The sequence below is a fragment of the Columba livia genome, chromosome 19, assembly GCF_036013475.1.
Source record: "Columba livia isolate bColLiv1 breed racing homer chromosome 19, bColLiv1.pat.W.v2, whole genome shotgun sequence".
Classification (NCBI taxonomy): Eukaryota; Metazoa; Chordata; class Aves; order Columbiformes; family Columbidae; genus Columba; species Columba livia.
Window position 1 is genome coordinate 322,076 of NC_088620.1, and position 15,436 is coordinate 337,511.

The 15,436-nt window shown below is 49.7% G+C and overlaps 1 long non-coding RNA gene across 10 annotated transcripts in view; it reads left to right on the top strand.

The window, feature by feature from the left end:
• The first annotated feature begins 14,541 nt into the window (after positions 1-14,541).
• Positions 14,542-15,436, top strand: part of LOC102084005 (uncharacterized) — a 60,197-nt gene continuing 59,302 nt past the window's right edge. For all 10 annotated transcript variants that reach the window (XR_010467126.1, XR_010467127.1, XR_272521.3 and 7 more), the window contains exons 1-2: positions 14,542-14,667; positions 14,759-14,850. This is a non-coding gene — a long non-coding RNA (uncharacterized LOC102084005). The remainder of the gene's footprint in view (positions 14,668-14,758; positions 14,851-15,436) is intronic.

A 15,436-nucleotide genomic window follows, 5' to 3' on the forward strand; every position in this document is an offset into this window, starting at 1 on the left:
CAAACTAAGCATAGTTTGAGAATGCAGAAAACCTGCTCCTGTGATGGATTCTAAACACTAAGCTTAATTCGGTACACCACAATGGGAGCGTGCAGACACCTGCTAAGGACTCCCTGTCTGCAGCCGGGCTCCTCAGCGTCCCGACCGCCAGCAGCCCCCGCAGCCCCCGCAGCAGCGCGGCCCGGCCCGACGCCCACGCGGGGCAGCCAGCCGGGGGCCGGGGCGCGGCGCGGAGCGGAGCGGAGCGGAGCGGCCCCTCCCGGCCGGCCGGGGCAGAGAACACACCCGGAGAGCCGGTGACCCGCCGCCCCCGCTGCCCGGGACTCGGGGCACTTCGCCTCCTTCTCCCAGCCAGGGCGGAAGACGCAAAGATGTTTGTCCTTTCCCCCCACCAAGGACGCGGAGCTCCCCGAGCTGACAGCCCTTCACCACCCGCTTTCATTTTTATTCAAAGAGGCTCTGGTACAGTGCGAGCAAGCCTTGTTTTAAGCAAGAGTCTATATATCCAGTTCACCAGTCGGCTGCTGTTGCCTGTGCTTTAGCTTGTCGTGACCGTAGGAGGTATCACTGCATTTGCGGTATGCTGTCGTATGTTGTGTGTGCAAATCTGCGCACACATGTGACCACTCACACATATATAAAGAGTAGCACACAAAGACCTGCTTTCTCATTTCACCTCATTTTACTGTCACGTAAGTGGACACAAGCACACAGGTGTGTGTCTCCAGCTTATGTGGTATGATAGGAGAGTTCTTAAGTTTTCATCTCTGCTTATAAATGAAATTGCTCAAATCACTGAGGTTTAAGATAGAAAAACACAACAAAAGCTGCTCAGCTGAATGATTTTTGGCACAATATGAAGAAAAAAATAGATGCTGGCTTCTCTTTCAAATAAGTGTTGTGCTCTGCAGAGCAAAGATCAAGCCAAAGTTCACGTTATCAGCTCCCGCAGCTCACCTGGGGCTCTGTTATTGATAGGTCTGTCATCCTCCCTAATATTGAAGGGGTAATAGCAGACGATGATTAGGCCACTCTCGAGCTATTAACTACATTTCTTATCCCCTTTATAAGAGCTTCTTAGCCAGCTGGGAAACAAAGGCTGCCTTCAGTGAACAAGAGCCCAAATTGTGGGTCTGCATCCTGCAACCTGAAAGACACAACTGTTGCACTTAGAGGAGCCTCGGAGGGCAGCGAGGGGGTGGATGTCAAAGGTTGCCCCGCGGCGCTATCTGAAATGAGGGGGCTCCGACCGCCCCTCGCGCTGACAGAAGCTTGCAGAGAAATTACAGAAAATTGCCTGTATTGTCAACATTTTCTCGGGAGGTTTAGAAAAAAAAAAGGACTCTAGTTTCAGAGAGTTAAAGGGGCTCAGTCAGCCTAGAAGTGACTGACAAACACTCCATTATTCATCTATGTAAAAAAGTGATATTTTATATCATTTCTTTGAGTGATCATTAAGTGACTGGATAGTGACACTGACATGCAAGATAATCCCAGTAATATTTCCAGTTCTGGTTTGAAGGCAGGCTTGCACATCTGTCAGCACTGACAATAGATCCTCAAAAAGCAGCGCTGATGAAGAACCTGCTCCCAGTACAAACCCGAAACACCGGGGGATCTGCACCTCAGACCTTGGCACAGGGTGGACTAGAAATGGACTGTGCTGTGGTGAAAAAGACAGGCACCAGCCTCCGTAAGCGATCGCTTCACCTTGAGTGAAACTACAGATATGACCAACAGGACTTCTGCCCACTGCAGCTGGGAAAGTCGCTTTTCCTGCATGGCACTCGTTTCAAGCATACAGCAGATTCTTTTCTGGGCAGAGTCTACACTGTGGGCTGATACTGAGTCAGAAATGTTTCTGCAAGAACAAAACAGCTAGTACGCTTGAAGACAACGGATCTGCTAAAGGTTGGATGTGGATGGCGGAGAGCCCGGCCTGCGCGGCTCAGGCTGCCCCCAGGACGCGGAGTCCCGGCCACTGCCACCTCAGAGCCGCCGTGCGGACACGGCGACTGTGGTGGCTCATTCTCGGTGGAAGGGGCAAGAAAGGGGTGTGTAGCAGAGGAAAACCCTAGCCAGTGTCTCTTACCGTGAGCCTGCAAAGAGTCGTGTTGCGGTGTAAAGCCGATCCCTGGCACTCCACTGAAATGGCCCTGCCGTGTCTTCCGGCACTTCTCCAGCACTCAGGGCAGTCGTTGGCACCTGCAGAGGAGTATCCGTGGCATTGCAGCTGTCGCTCTGCCATGGGGTTCGGAACTGTGATGCTTCCCCTCGGCCTTCTGCATTAAGCAGAGCAGATGTGAGAAGTGACTGAATGAGGCCCATGAAGGCTATTTACACCTTAGTTGAAATGATGTCTCTTAGCTACAACTCGTAAACCCATCAATAACTTGTTCGATTTGTAGCCTCACTGCTGGTCAGTAGATCTTGTTAGATTGCCAGGGAAAATGTTACAGAGCAACTCAACTAAAAAGACAGTTTGGAACAAATACATATGAGCTTCCTAAGGGACACTATCTGGGATCAAGTAGGAATTTTATAATAAATGTGGCTTTGAAGTATTCTACTGACACACTTTTTGAGAAAATCTAACTTTACTTTGGGCACAAGGTGCCTTTGGCGCTGCTGCTGCTGGTGACAGGCGGCTTGTGCTGAGGGGAGCGGATGCTAAAGCACGACAGAGATGTTGTTCAGAGCAGGACTGAACCTCGGGGCGCTCAGCAGGTGCTAGTGGCAGAATCAGCACCATGTCAGACCTCCGGAAGCGCAGGCCGTGCGGATGCGGGGTGCCTGGGTGCCCTCAGACTTAGAGCGCAGTGAGAACATGTTTTGGCTGTGGGCAAGAAGGAGAACAGGTGGTTTGGGAGAGCAAATTCTGCAAAGAAAAGTGGTAAGCAAACATCAGGCAAACTGAAAGCTGTGGTAACTGTGTTACTCAGATCCGAGCTCGAGGGCTACTCTGCCCAGTTCTCTCCATTCTCATAGTGATGCAATACAAAGATCAGTGAGTCCAGAGGCAGGCAACAAAAAGGGTTCAATTTGACTGGAAATAACTTGTTTTTGCTGAGAGATGAAAAATAATGTAATAATGAGAAGTCAAAAAAGTCCACAGAAAATCATGCTCTCACCTTTAACCTTTCTCATGATGTCTCATAATGTCAAGAGCAAATGCTGTTGAGGACAGGGAAGGCTTTCCCTGGTCAGTCTGTGGCTATGTGAGAAGCCTCTTGAGCAAACTCACATTTGGGATAGAAATATATGCTGAACGCTGCCTTATCAGACAGTTTACCATTTCCATTGGAAACAGTGCAATCTTTAGAACTCTTTGTAGCCCTGCTACATACGACCCTTCCCACACTGTCTCAACTAGACAAACGTGACAAATTCTGAGCAACAGGGAAGAGCAAACCACTATTGGTTGAAAACACAGAAATTCAGAATTCTACCAGCCGGCAATATTCAGTAATGTGTTTTGTTTGTATAATTATCTTTCCCTCTCTCCCTTAGCTTACACTCTCCATTTGGAATGTTTGTAACCTTAAATTAACCTGATTTCTGTCTTCTGATTAGTGAATTGGGCAGTCCTACCTTTAGACTTTTTCATGTGCAAGAAGAATTTCTACGTAGAAATAACGCGTGCATGACTGATGTTCACTGGCACTTCATATTATTGTCTATGATTTTATCAAAGGAACAAGATCGATGCAACATCAGAGAGTCCAGCAGCATTCTCAATAACCACAAAGTCACGCGTGCAGTAAAGTCGCGACACCGTCCCGAAGGCCGGACCCCTTCTGCCCTGCCCAGCAACGGCGGTCCGGACGTACCGGCCACACCGCACTGGAGCTTTCTCTGCAAATACTTTTTAAAGAGGACCTTTAATGTGCTCTGAAAAGCCTTTCGAACCTGAGCTTTCTCGCAGTGTTATTAATTTTTTTATTACAGATCTTGTTATTTTCAGGGTTCCCAAGGGACCTATTAACAGCGGACTTTTATGGAAATGAAGAATGGTTAAACTGGTGAAAATAACTGTGCACAAGTCATAAGTAAGTAATATAAGCTGCAGCAAGGATACTGTGTGTTGTTTTAATTTCCAAAATAGCAACAGTTCAGACATTTAATTGCATTTTTTATGACTTTTTTTCATAGCTGCCTAGTGTAAAATATGTTGCCAGTAATATATAACTGCTAACAACTTTTAAGATTCTTAAGCTGGCATTAGATTTCTTATCCTATTGGAAAGGAAGGTCACTAAATGTGCTTTTCAGCCTTATGAGGAAAAAAAATGTGGATGGTGGATGCATCTCTCTGTTTTTATGTTCTTATATCATCACTATTACCCAAAATCTTTTCTGCAGTAAGAAATATATAGGACAGTGAATTATTTATGTCTTCCCACAGTCTCATGTGTGTAAAGGGATCTTTTTCACCATGAATAGCCAGTTTAGCTTCATAATAACCGACTCCCAGAGCCATGGCCACACGGACTCTGCGGGCCCTGCGCCCCGTTACGTGCCCTCCGGTGTCCGCGTGTCCCCCCGGCCCCGGCAGCACCGCTGGCGCGGTCTCTGTGCCACGGAACAGCCGCGTTCGTTAGAGCGCACCTCCCCGCATTTCTGAGCTGCTTGAGACAGGCGGTCGGGAGACTGCAAACAAGTGTGACGGAGCAGGCGGGACCTGTCTTTTCCCCTAGACACGGTGGTGAGAGCTCAGCGGCTGACAAGCGTCTCAGTTTTTTCTTCTTTCCTTGTTTTTGGCTTCCTCCCTCGTCCCCCAGCCCCCCTGTAACGTTGACAGGAGAGCCTCTTATGTGCTGTGGACATTCAGCTGGTACCAGTTCGCCATCCTATAGACTCACTGGTAGAAGCCCTTTAGGGTTATATCTATTAGCATTTAGTAATGCATTACACATTCTTCCATGTGATGCACTGCTAATAATTCCTGTGGGGATTATTGAAACAATACTGCCACTGGGAATATACATGGCAACTGTTCAGGTTAATGGCCCAGTGATTCATTAGACAAGACATTCTTGGAAAGTAATTGATTGCTTTAATTGTTTCACTGAGCAGTGCGAACCGCAGCTGCTACCTGGCTGTCCCAGCGCGGGCCCAGAGCCTCTGCCGTGGCAGTCGCGCGGTATGTGCCGTGGACCTTCCCGCTTGTCACTCTTTGGCTCAGTTTCTGAGTCCTTCAGGGGACCTGTGGTGTCATCTCAGACTACAATAGATGGGGAGGGACACTCGGCAGGCAGTCCCAAAGACTGCCTGTTCTCTGGCAGTTAGTAGTATAGTGTTACGGGATAGTCTTATTCAGTGGGTTTGAAAAAACGGGAATTTTGCAAAACTTCGTTATGCTCAAAACAGCAAATTAGCTGGTGAAAGTCATATTGCTCAGAGTGAAAGCAGGTATGATTTAGATGGCTCTTACAATTGCAGAGGAGGTGAAGACTAAATGGCCTGTGGTAGTGAGAGATACAGGAGAATGCAGGGACTGTATGACCATCTCTTACGTCACGTACCCCATTTTGCACGTGGTAATGTTCCCCTTGCTTCTGCTGCAATGACCTAAGGAAGACAAACAGAACTAGTACAGCTCCTACTATACCTGAGATTTAAAACAGCATGTTGGTCTGCGCAAGCTGCTGGTTTCCCTGCCCTTCCCTGCATCCACTATGATGTGCACCTGGAGGCGAGACACCTGCCTTCTGGGGTTTGGCTTTAGGTTTAACACTAGTAAAGGCGACACAGCAGGAGCTTCATGCCTGTGGGTGCCTGGATGGGTTTCTGCAGGATCTTCCAATTGGTGGTTGTAGTTGTCTCTGATCAGAGATTTATAGCCACCCCTTCCTAGTCTGGCAGCACAAAAGCTGGCATTTGCATTGAGTGGCAGCAAGAGCCGTTCCCTGCGGGGGACGCACCCCGACAGCTTTGTGCAGCCCTCTGTGCGTGTGTGCGGCTCGGAGCGCCCATCCTAACGCGTCAGAGAAACTCGCTGCAGCAGAACTGGCGCTCAGGTATGGGCACGACACTGTATGGAAAGAGCTGCTTTAATGACACGGGGAATTGCTGCCTCCAGGTGACAAGGAAGGTTTCGTTTTGGAATGAGCTCACCATAGAACGGCTTGGCCCAGGATGAAGAGTAAGAAGTCGCCGGCTTAGGGAGCAAAATCTGGTGCTTTGCTGTACGTGTCTCTGAGCGGCCCGGGCGGAGGAGCCGTGCTGACAGGCGGCCTTTCCGAGACGGCATCGCGTGGCGTGGCACACGTGTGTGACGTCCCTGAGATGTAAGGGTCACCTACCACACAGAAGAAGAGGCTGTTAAGAGAGGCACAGAGCTACTGCTGAAGACCAAGGCAGCCAGCACCATACTCTGCTCGCAGGTGAAAGCACTGCAAGCCATGGCTGCAAACCTCTGCGAACTATGCATCCCTGCTTATTAAACCACCACTGTGGCAGTGGTGATGATGATTCTTACAGCATGTGGCCTTACAAAACACAGAATGTATATCAGACAACATAATTTCTGAGCATTTTAGGGGTCAGACCAGAGAAATTTGGCAACTTCTAAGATAAATGTAGCCCAGGAGGCTATAAATTAAGGTTACAAATTGTAGGAGACTTGATGATAAGGAATACACAGTTGAAAGTGTGATAGATAGTAACCTTTTGTAATTATAGTTTGCTTAAATACTCCCTTTGAGACGTCATCATTATAATTTACTCTGGCTCAGAACGTTATCTTCGTGAGGAGTCATGGTGATTGATTACTTGATGAGTGTCTGCGCGGTCAAATGGGGAACAGTTGGGTAACTTCTAACAGAGAGAAGCAGAATCCCTAAATCCTGAAAATTCCTGAGAGGACAGTCCTCTAGATATTGTGTACTTGATCCAGCTGCTTCACCTGGCACATAAATAATGTTGCTACATCGATTTACAAAACCTGCACACCTTACAAAGAACATTGCCCACGTTTGAACACCTCTCTGCTACACATGTAAGAAAAGCAGTCTATTAAAAAAAACCCAACAAACCAAAACTGGAGGACGCCTTGGAATTTAAAGCTGCAGATTCTGAAATGCCTCATTATAGATCAGTTCTTTCATGAAAAGACATATGAACCCGTTTCTTGCTAATGGAAGAGAAATGAAGGCTGCTGGCCAGAGCAGCTGCCTGGCAGCCGGGCACTTACAACTGGGCACCCGGACCGGACCAAAGGTCCTGTTTCTGACAGCGGCTGTCGTGGACGTGAGGGAGAACCACGAGAACAGAGCATGCAGACAGCAGTTCCTCTCACGGGGCCTCCCAGACAGCGGCCGCGGGACACCGAGCGGAGGGACCGGCACAGCCTCCTGCCACGGGGTCCCCACGGCCACGGGACACCGAGCGGAGGGACCGGCGCAGCCCCCTGCCACGGGGTCCCCACAGCCAGGGGACACCGAGCGGAGGGACCGGCGCAGCCCCCTGCCACGGGGTCCCCACAGCCAGGGGACACCGAGTGGATGGACCGGCACAGCCCCCTGCCACGGGGTCCCCACGGCCACGGGACACTGAGCAGAGGGACCGGCGCAGCCCCCTGCCACGGGGTCCTCACGGCCGCGAGGAGCTGCTTGTGCTCCAGAGGAACCGGAGCCCAAAGGTTGTGTGTATGCATGCAAACTCCATGTATCTGCCTGTGGGACAGTAGAGTGAAGTATGTTTTCAGAGAGATGCAGTAAGACTGGCTTCAGAGAGAAATTAAAGAATAACCTCAACTAGTTTGAATTAGGAAAGTATGTTTGTCATATGAAAATGTAACATCACTGTCAACAAAAAAACACCACAAAGAGCATACCATTGTTTTTTGGTGACTGAAGAAGGTTATTTGGTGTTTTAGAACTGGCTTAAATGATGCAGCTCAAGGCAATCTTCACTAATCATTGTTTTTAAAAGTATATAAAATTCAACACAAACCTTTAAAAAGAGATATCTTAAACACAATATCAATGTCAGGGAGAGTAAAACCTTCTTTGAACTTCCTGCCAACTGCTAGTCATTTACTGAAGTTTTATAGCATTAGCTTAGTAGTGGTAGCCTTCTGTATCTGTCACATCTTGTTTTATTTGCATCAGAGGCTATAATTATATTCATACAAACTTTACCTTATTTTACAAGCCGAAAGCAGCACCTGATTTATGCTCCCTACAAGGCAATTCTTTCTCTTCTGGATGTCATATGTCACAGAAAGGAGCGAAGCTGCAGCACCGCTGCTGTCCCTCCGCCTCCTCCATGTGCGTGCCTTCGGGACACCGCAGATACATTAAACAGCAACAGCAAGCCCCGGCTTCTTTCCCCTCTCATGCGATGCTCACACTCAGGGGCTGCCTGTGCCTTCACAGTAGAATTTGTAGGTGATGACCTCTCAGAAATGCTAAAACATGTTCCAGAGAACCCATACACATTCAGCCCTCTGCGCGTGCAGGAAACCCCTCTGGGAGCACAGCAAGGCCTACAAGGGCAACCAGTTACTCCATCTCATTAGCAGAAAGGTGAAGGAATTGAACAAACAGAAGCACAAGCATGGACTGAAGGCCCAGAGAAACACTGTACTCGCCCGGGCTGGCCGTGGCTCTGGGGAGAGCGCTGGCTGGCCCGGGCCCTGAGGCCGCTGTCCTTCACTGAGCCCCACGGCCAGCACGAGCGCCCTCACCCCGCTGCGGCTCCTGGGGGAGAAGAGCCCCTTTGTCCCGGGTGCGGGGCTGTCAGACGTGCAGCCCGGGTCTCAGGCTGGGTTTACCAACACAGGCACAGGTTACTGGAGCCATGGCAGTAACATGCCTGTCTGTTCTGGAGACCCCGCGTGGCTGTGCCCCCCAGGCAGGTGTGTCCGGGGCTGGGGACGGCAGTTGGGCAGCCCAGGATGCAGACTGGCGGGAGGGCTGTGAACGCGCGGCTGGGGCAGCACTGTGGGCGCAAAGAGCCTGAAGGCTTAAATTTTAAAGTATGAGCAATAGTGATGGCATGGGGGTATTGCAAACCCCTCTGTACGTACCCTGTCCACTTTTGGCTAGAGCAATGACATCCTTGTTTGATCTGTAACTTCATTCATAAAACTTCTAGAATAAATTGCAGACAATAAAGCTTTCCTGAGAGTTCAGACTTACACCACCAGTGCTTCCCTTCCAAAGGCACTGGTGTGAAGAATTTTGTCTCTAAACTCCTGAATCTTCCAGCAGTATCCCTTACTTCACTTTTACAGAATTTCAGCTGCACACCCTGTCAAAATGCCATTAGCTGACTAGAAAGACATGGCTTTTGGCTAAAAGATTAAAATCAAGATTTATGGCCTGCGATGCTTCCCCGTAGGGTCATTCCCCAAACCTTCCTGCAGAAGGAGCCGGTGACACTGTCTCCTTTCCATATGTATGTCTCGACATCTTCAAGCTTGCTGCTTGAGTCTCTTAAGACTCCTTTCAAAAGAACTTTCTGAAAACCCTTAGTGCTGTCAGTAAACGTGAAGCACGCTTTTGTCGCTGAGCAATGACTTGTCTGAGGGTGGCTGGTGTCTAAGAAACAAACATTCAAAAAGTAAAAAAAAACCACAAACAAACAAAAAAGAAAACCTCTAGAAAACAAATCTGAGCTGAATACTCACAGAATGTATTTCCTACACACAAATATTGCAGGGGTTTAAGGTTCTAGATGAATTGGATTTTTATATTTCTGTAGAAACAACTGGGAAAAGAAAAGCCAACCTCAGAATCCACTCCAGTCAGTCACGACGTGTGGAAACGCCAAGCTTTGTGACGTTTTGCTTCTTGTTCTTTTACATCGTTAACACGGGATTCACAGCCCAGTCAGCTCTCACAACGCGCAAGTGGCAGTCACAACGCAGGCGTCATTCGGGGGCCCTGCCCGCCACAAAGCGGTCCCTGGCTGTCTCCTGTGCCGAGGTGCACAGCTACGTGGATCAGCAGTGAGAGTGCAACTGGCATTGCTTGAGCTTGGGAACAGCTGGTAAAACTGCATGATTTATTCTGTACATTAGCCTTCCCTTCCTATATTTCCTGTTAAATGTGATGAGCCTGTTAAGGGAATGCTTTTGCCTGTGATTTATTTCTGTGCAGGTACAAAGTGAACACACGGTTTCTTGTGGGTACACTTAGGGGTCAGTTAACTATTTACAAGGAAAAGCTGACGAATGGGGTAGAGTGCAGTGTGAGCAAACTCCCCACGCCGGGCAGCGGGCCCGCCAGGCCGGGCCTGTGCGCACCTACCGTCTATTCACCCAGGGTCTTTGCATCGCTCACTGCTGAATGAACGATTGGCCGTGTGAGAAGGATGGCCAGAAAAGCGATGTTTAGCTCTGTTTGGCAGAGACCTTCAGGAAGAGTGCGGCACTGGATGTGCAAACCCCTCGCATTTCTGAGCCACCACTGGACCCGAATTCTCCAGCATCTTCCCAGGTAAAGAGTTCCCTTCTTAAATCCCTCCCCTGTTCTTGCTTCCAGCATGCCGTTTCCCCAGCAGCTTCCCAGAGCCTCCGCGGCCGCGGTGGGGTCTCTGGGGACACGTGGGTCACAGACGGCTGCAGGAGGAGCAGGCCTCTGGAGCCAGGGCCCAGCGAGCGGGGCTGAGGAATTTACAGCCCTTCTAATGCTCACACGTTATTTCTCTCCACAGTTGTTACTGAGCAGCCACGTGAGCCTTCTGTGTTGTGTCAGCCAGAGAGCTCTGACGCAGAAGGAAGCGCTTTCCAGCGCTGTGTTCATTGCTATTATTCTGAGTTTCCCATCTCCAGACTTGGGGAGTGTTTCAGGTGCCTCACAGGGTGCCTGGATGCCAGGAGTTCGGGCGCTGTGGCTGCCGTGAGCGGGGGATTTGTTCCGGGGCGAAGGTGTGCGGCTGCCGTCGTCCGGGGAGGCTCGGACCAGAGCCACCCGCTCGGCAGAGCTCAGCTCTGGCGTCGCCGACCCCGTGCGCGGGAGCCTCCTGCTGTCCCACTCTACTGGCTTAAGACAATGCGCATTTCTGCGTTGCTCATAAACAAATGTATCTAAAACACCACACTTTATATCCACTTACAATTCTGAATACCTTTCCATTTATCTAAAGCTTGTTGAGGTGAGTTCCTATAAGGGAAGACTTATTTCATTTCCATGAAATGTTTATATTTTCTGGGAAGTTTCTCTCTCACCTCTTTAAATTTTACTGCAGTTGGCGTGCAGCCTGCAGCAGGGTCCTCCCAAGGAAGCTGGTGAGGCAGGGAGGTTCAAGAGGGACTATAAATTTCAAACTCTCTGGGTTAGAATAATTTAAGTGCACCAAGTTCTTAACCTTTAAAGATCAATACAGACTTATTTTTTTCTTGTAGTGCTGTAAAATTCAAGAAAAAAAAAAAAAGGGCACAAAACAAAAAAACCCACCGAAACCAAAACCAGCCCCCCCCAGAAATCCCAAACCTGAAGTAAATAAAGATTGTATGTGAACAGGGGATTGATTCTGAACAATGTTTCTGGAGTTTCAAATTATAATGTCAGAAGGATGTCTGTTTTGGCTGTTCCTGAGAATAGCCATCTCAGGAAGGTTTTCTTTAAACAAAATCCAAAGACCCGTGACCCAGTACTCATCCTTGCAGAATGGCTGCAGTTCTCTTTCTGCATCTGATTTCTTTGTCTAAAGCCCAGAAGGGACCTGGCCTTTTCAGCACTGATTTTTGGACTGGATCACGGCTGGCAGATGTGATATGTCCCCATGGGTGAGGGGCTGTGGCAGTACAGACCACTTCTCCTCACTTCACCCTGCTGCAGTTACAGTTTCTGACTAGTTTGCCAAGTGTCCAACTTAATATCCAGCATGTATGGCATTTGTGTTAAAGAAGGCATCGACTAACCTGTTCTGTTCTCAGAGTATCGATGAATTGCCTCAGTGGAATCTCTAACCGTATATTCCAGGCATCTGTATTTGCTTGGCTTTTTTGGAAAAACAAACAAAAAACAATCAACCAAAATCCTTCAAATGTGGCACACAAACATTTACCAAAAAAGACACAAAGAATCCTGATGCAGAATAAAAACTCAGATGTTGTTTAGCCAGAAGGCATGTAAGGTAAATGCAACTTAAAAGAAAGACTTAAATACCATATCCTGTTTACTATTTCAGCCAGAACTTGGGGTTAGAATTTTCCATATTTTTCCTGGTGACATCACAGGCGCCTAAGGCAGGTTTAAAAATCTTATTTTAGCAGAATATGTGAGATCGTCAATCTAATATGGGAAATATAGGAGCCTGTTGTCAATATTTGACAAGTCAGTGCAGGATAAGCTGTTTTATAAAATACAAATTCACATTTAACCTGCAACCCTACACACAGTTTCCAATAATAATTTTCAGTCTGAAACAGTTTGGTCCCATGAGCAGTTTTTGGCATCTACAAATGGAATTTCTAGATAAGAAGCCAAAACGAACTTTATCTCTGTAATCCCAGATCAAGTTCTGTATGCCCTCACTTGAAAAGAAATAAAGGATACCTTGTGCGACAGTGACAAGGCTTTCTGTATAGCAAGGATCATCTTTACAAGCCAGATCCACCGCACAAAACCACTCAGCACACACAGCCCATCTGCTGCCTCCCGCGCAGCGCTCGGTGCGCCCGGCGCAGGGCTCACACACACGCCGGCTGGCACGGCGCCATAGCCCACGGTGACACCGGCTGGTGACCACGCTCCCACCGCTGCCTGCCTCCAGAACCACCACCTCGGCAGCGCCTTCCTTCTCAACGACAACGCTAGCCTTGCCAGGCTCGAAGAGGCGAAACTGGATCCAACTCACCTCTGCGGAAGTCTGGGAACAAACTGTACCAACAGCTCTATCTTCTACAGACTTCGTATACAGGGTAGAAGTGGCAGAGTTTCTCCTGAAAGAAACATTTAAATTGGGAGAACTCAACCAGTGCTGAAAAGGGATTAAACCAGTGTGTTAGATTTAGCAATTGCCTACTAATCCTATTCTGTATGTTTTCTGCCATTTTTTTCTGGCATAGTTTGTAACTCCCAGAATCAGTTCCGAGCAGTGAGATAAGCTATGAATTCACACTCGGAAATCCCCCCTTGATAGAACCACAGAACCAGTTTGGTTGGAAGAGACCCTCAGGATCATCGAGTCCAACCATAGCCTAAGCCTAGTACTAACCCCCGTCCCTGAGAACCTCATCTCTATAGCTGTTCAAACCCTCGAGGGATGGCGACTCCACCGCTGCCCTGGGCAGCCCGTTCAGTGCTTCACAGCCCCGTGGGCACCGGGGGGAGCGATTTACCGACCGCCTGCAGACAGCGCTCAGCACAGCACGCTGGCTCTTTTCAGTACTAAATCCAATAAGGCCTTGCAAGAGGGGTAATTTCTAACTTGCACGTTCCAAAAGCGATTCAGCAGGAGAATGCATGAATGGACCTTCTGAGAAGCCAACAAATAGCAAAGATAGAGTGGAGTCAATGTTCATGGTGCTTCTGGTGATGTCAGCTTCGCGTGAGGCCGGTTTTATCTCTTTGGCCAGCTGGAGCCAACAGGGGCCAGCAGCAGGCTCCACGGCTGGCTCCCCAGGGTGCACACAGCCACTGTCTATCTATCGTATCCTCAAAAAGACACCCCAAACATGTTCAGGCTTGCCAGAGCCTTTCCAATAGCTGACTGAGAGCATGTCAGGGCAAAGGTTTGTAAAACTGCAGCTTCCACAGCAGCATGGCAGGGGCCAAGGCAGAGATCCACACTAATGTGATTTGTCCTCCCATAGCTTTCAAGATAAGAAGGGAAATGTGGTATTGATTTACCTAGGAAAAGTGACACCTCCCAGCATGCGGAACGCATTCCTGCCCGTCACTCAGCGCTGCTCTGCCTTTCGGACAAGGCCGCTCGTGTGCGAAGCTTTCAGCGGGAGCGCGCTGCGCGGCCTGGCGGCCCAGCAGCCCCGGCACGGCGGGGCCCGCCGGCTCCCCCCGGCTCCCCCCGGCTCCCTCCGGCTCCCCCCGGCCGCAGGGACCGCGCGGCTCCTCCAGCTGCAGATGCCTTTCTGCTGCCGGACAGGGCACCTCAAACAACTCCTGGCAAATGTAAGCTTAAACCAACTTTAATTCAGAACCAGAACCACCGACAGAAACCAATGCAAGCGGGGGGTAATCCAAAACCGGTCAGCACTCCAGCAACGTTACGGGTCGCATGTACCAGTTGGGGATGTTGTTACCACACAAGAACGACGGTGCCCGGCCCGCAGCCCGCACCCCAAGGGCCTCTCTCCCCGCGGGTACCCAGGCAAGGCCCCACTGCAGGGTGTCTCCAGGACGCTCACTCACCGCGGGGAACGGAGCGCTCTCCGCCCCGCAGAGGCTCCCCCAAAGGTCCCCTGGGGGGCGCGGGGGAAGCCCCGTACCCAGCCCGGGCGGGCCATGTCCAGCAGCTGCTCCGGGCCAAGGCAGCTGGTTGGCTGAGGAGCCTGTCTATTGGTCAAAGAGCCTGTCTATTGGTCAAAGAGCCTGTCTATTGGTCGAGGAGCCTGTCTATTGGCCAGGTCCTGTCCTCCTGCCCCGCCGGGTCACCGCGCGGGACACGGAGCCTGACGCGGCGTCGAGCGCGGTGGGGACGGCGGCTCGGAGGGGCTACCAGCCGCCCTGTTGAGAGTCCTGGGCCCTGCCGGGTGTGTACAGCTGCCACAGGCATAATCCCATGAGATGGTTTCATTAATAATTAGTTCAAGCAGCTTCTAATCCATATTTTTTATTTGACAGACCTAAGAAGTGATATGAGCTTATACTATGGAGAAAATCTTACAGAAAAGAAAAAGCCTTGGAAATCTATCCACAGCTGATCACATGGGAAGGTAAGTGGCTGTTGCTTGATAAATGTCACAGTTTTCAGTTGTAGCTAGTAAATAATTAAGGCCGATTACACTCAGCTGGTTAGTAGTTCTTCCCAGGGCCTGGGGATTCGAAGTAATGAAGGGCTGAGCGGAATGGAATGGATATTTGCCTTTTGTTGATATCAATAGGGTGAGAACTGGAACTGTGTCTGGGACTAGTGTGAAATTGGGTGGTGGCTGTGGCACGGCCGCTCGCTGTCCGCTCGTCCCTCCGCCTGTCCCTGTCTCCGCGGTGCCCCTCTGGGCTCGCCTGCGTGCACACGGAGGCCGCGCCGGCTCGGCCTGGACAGCCGCGACAGCATCTGTGGTGACGTACCTGAAGGTTGAACTTGTGAGCTCTGTACTAACATGGAAAGTAGTAAATAACTGTGATTAGCTGGGTAATTCACAGGCCTGTGAGCCTGGCAACAGTCACAGGAAAGATCTGCACGAGGTGATATCAGATTCAGTCAATAAGAAGGCAAAGCTGTTATCAATGCAGATAACCTGGGTTATGGAAAACATTTGTCAGCTATCTGAGATTTCTTTTTTATTATGAGAAAAGATG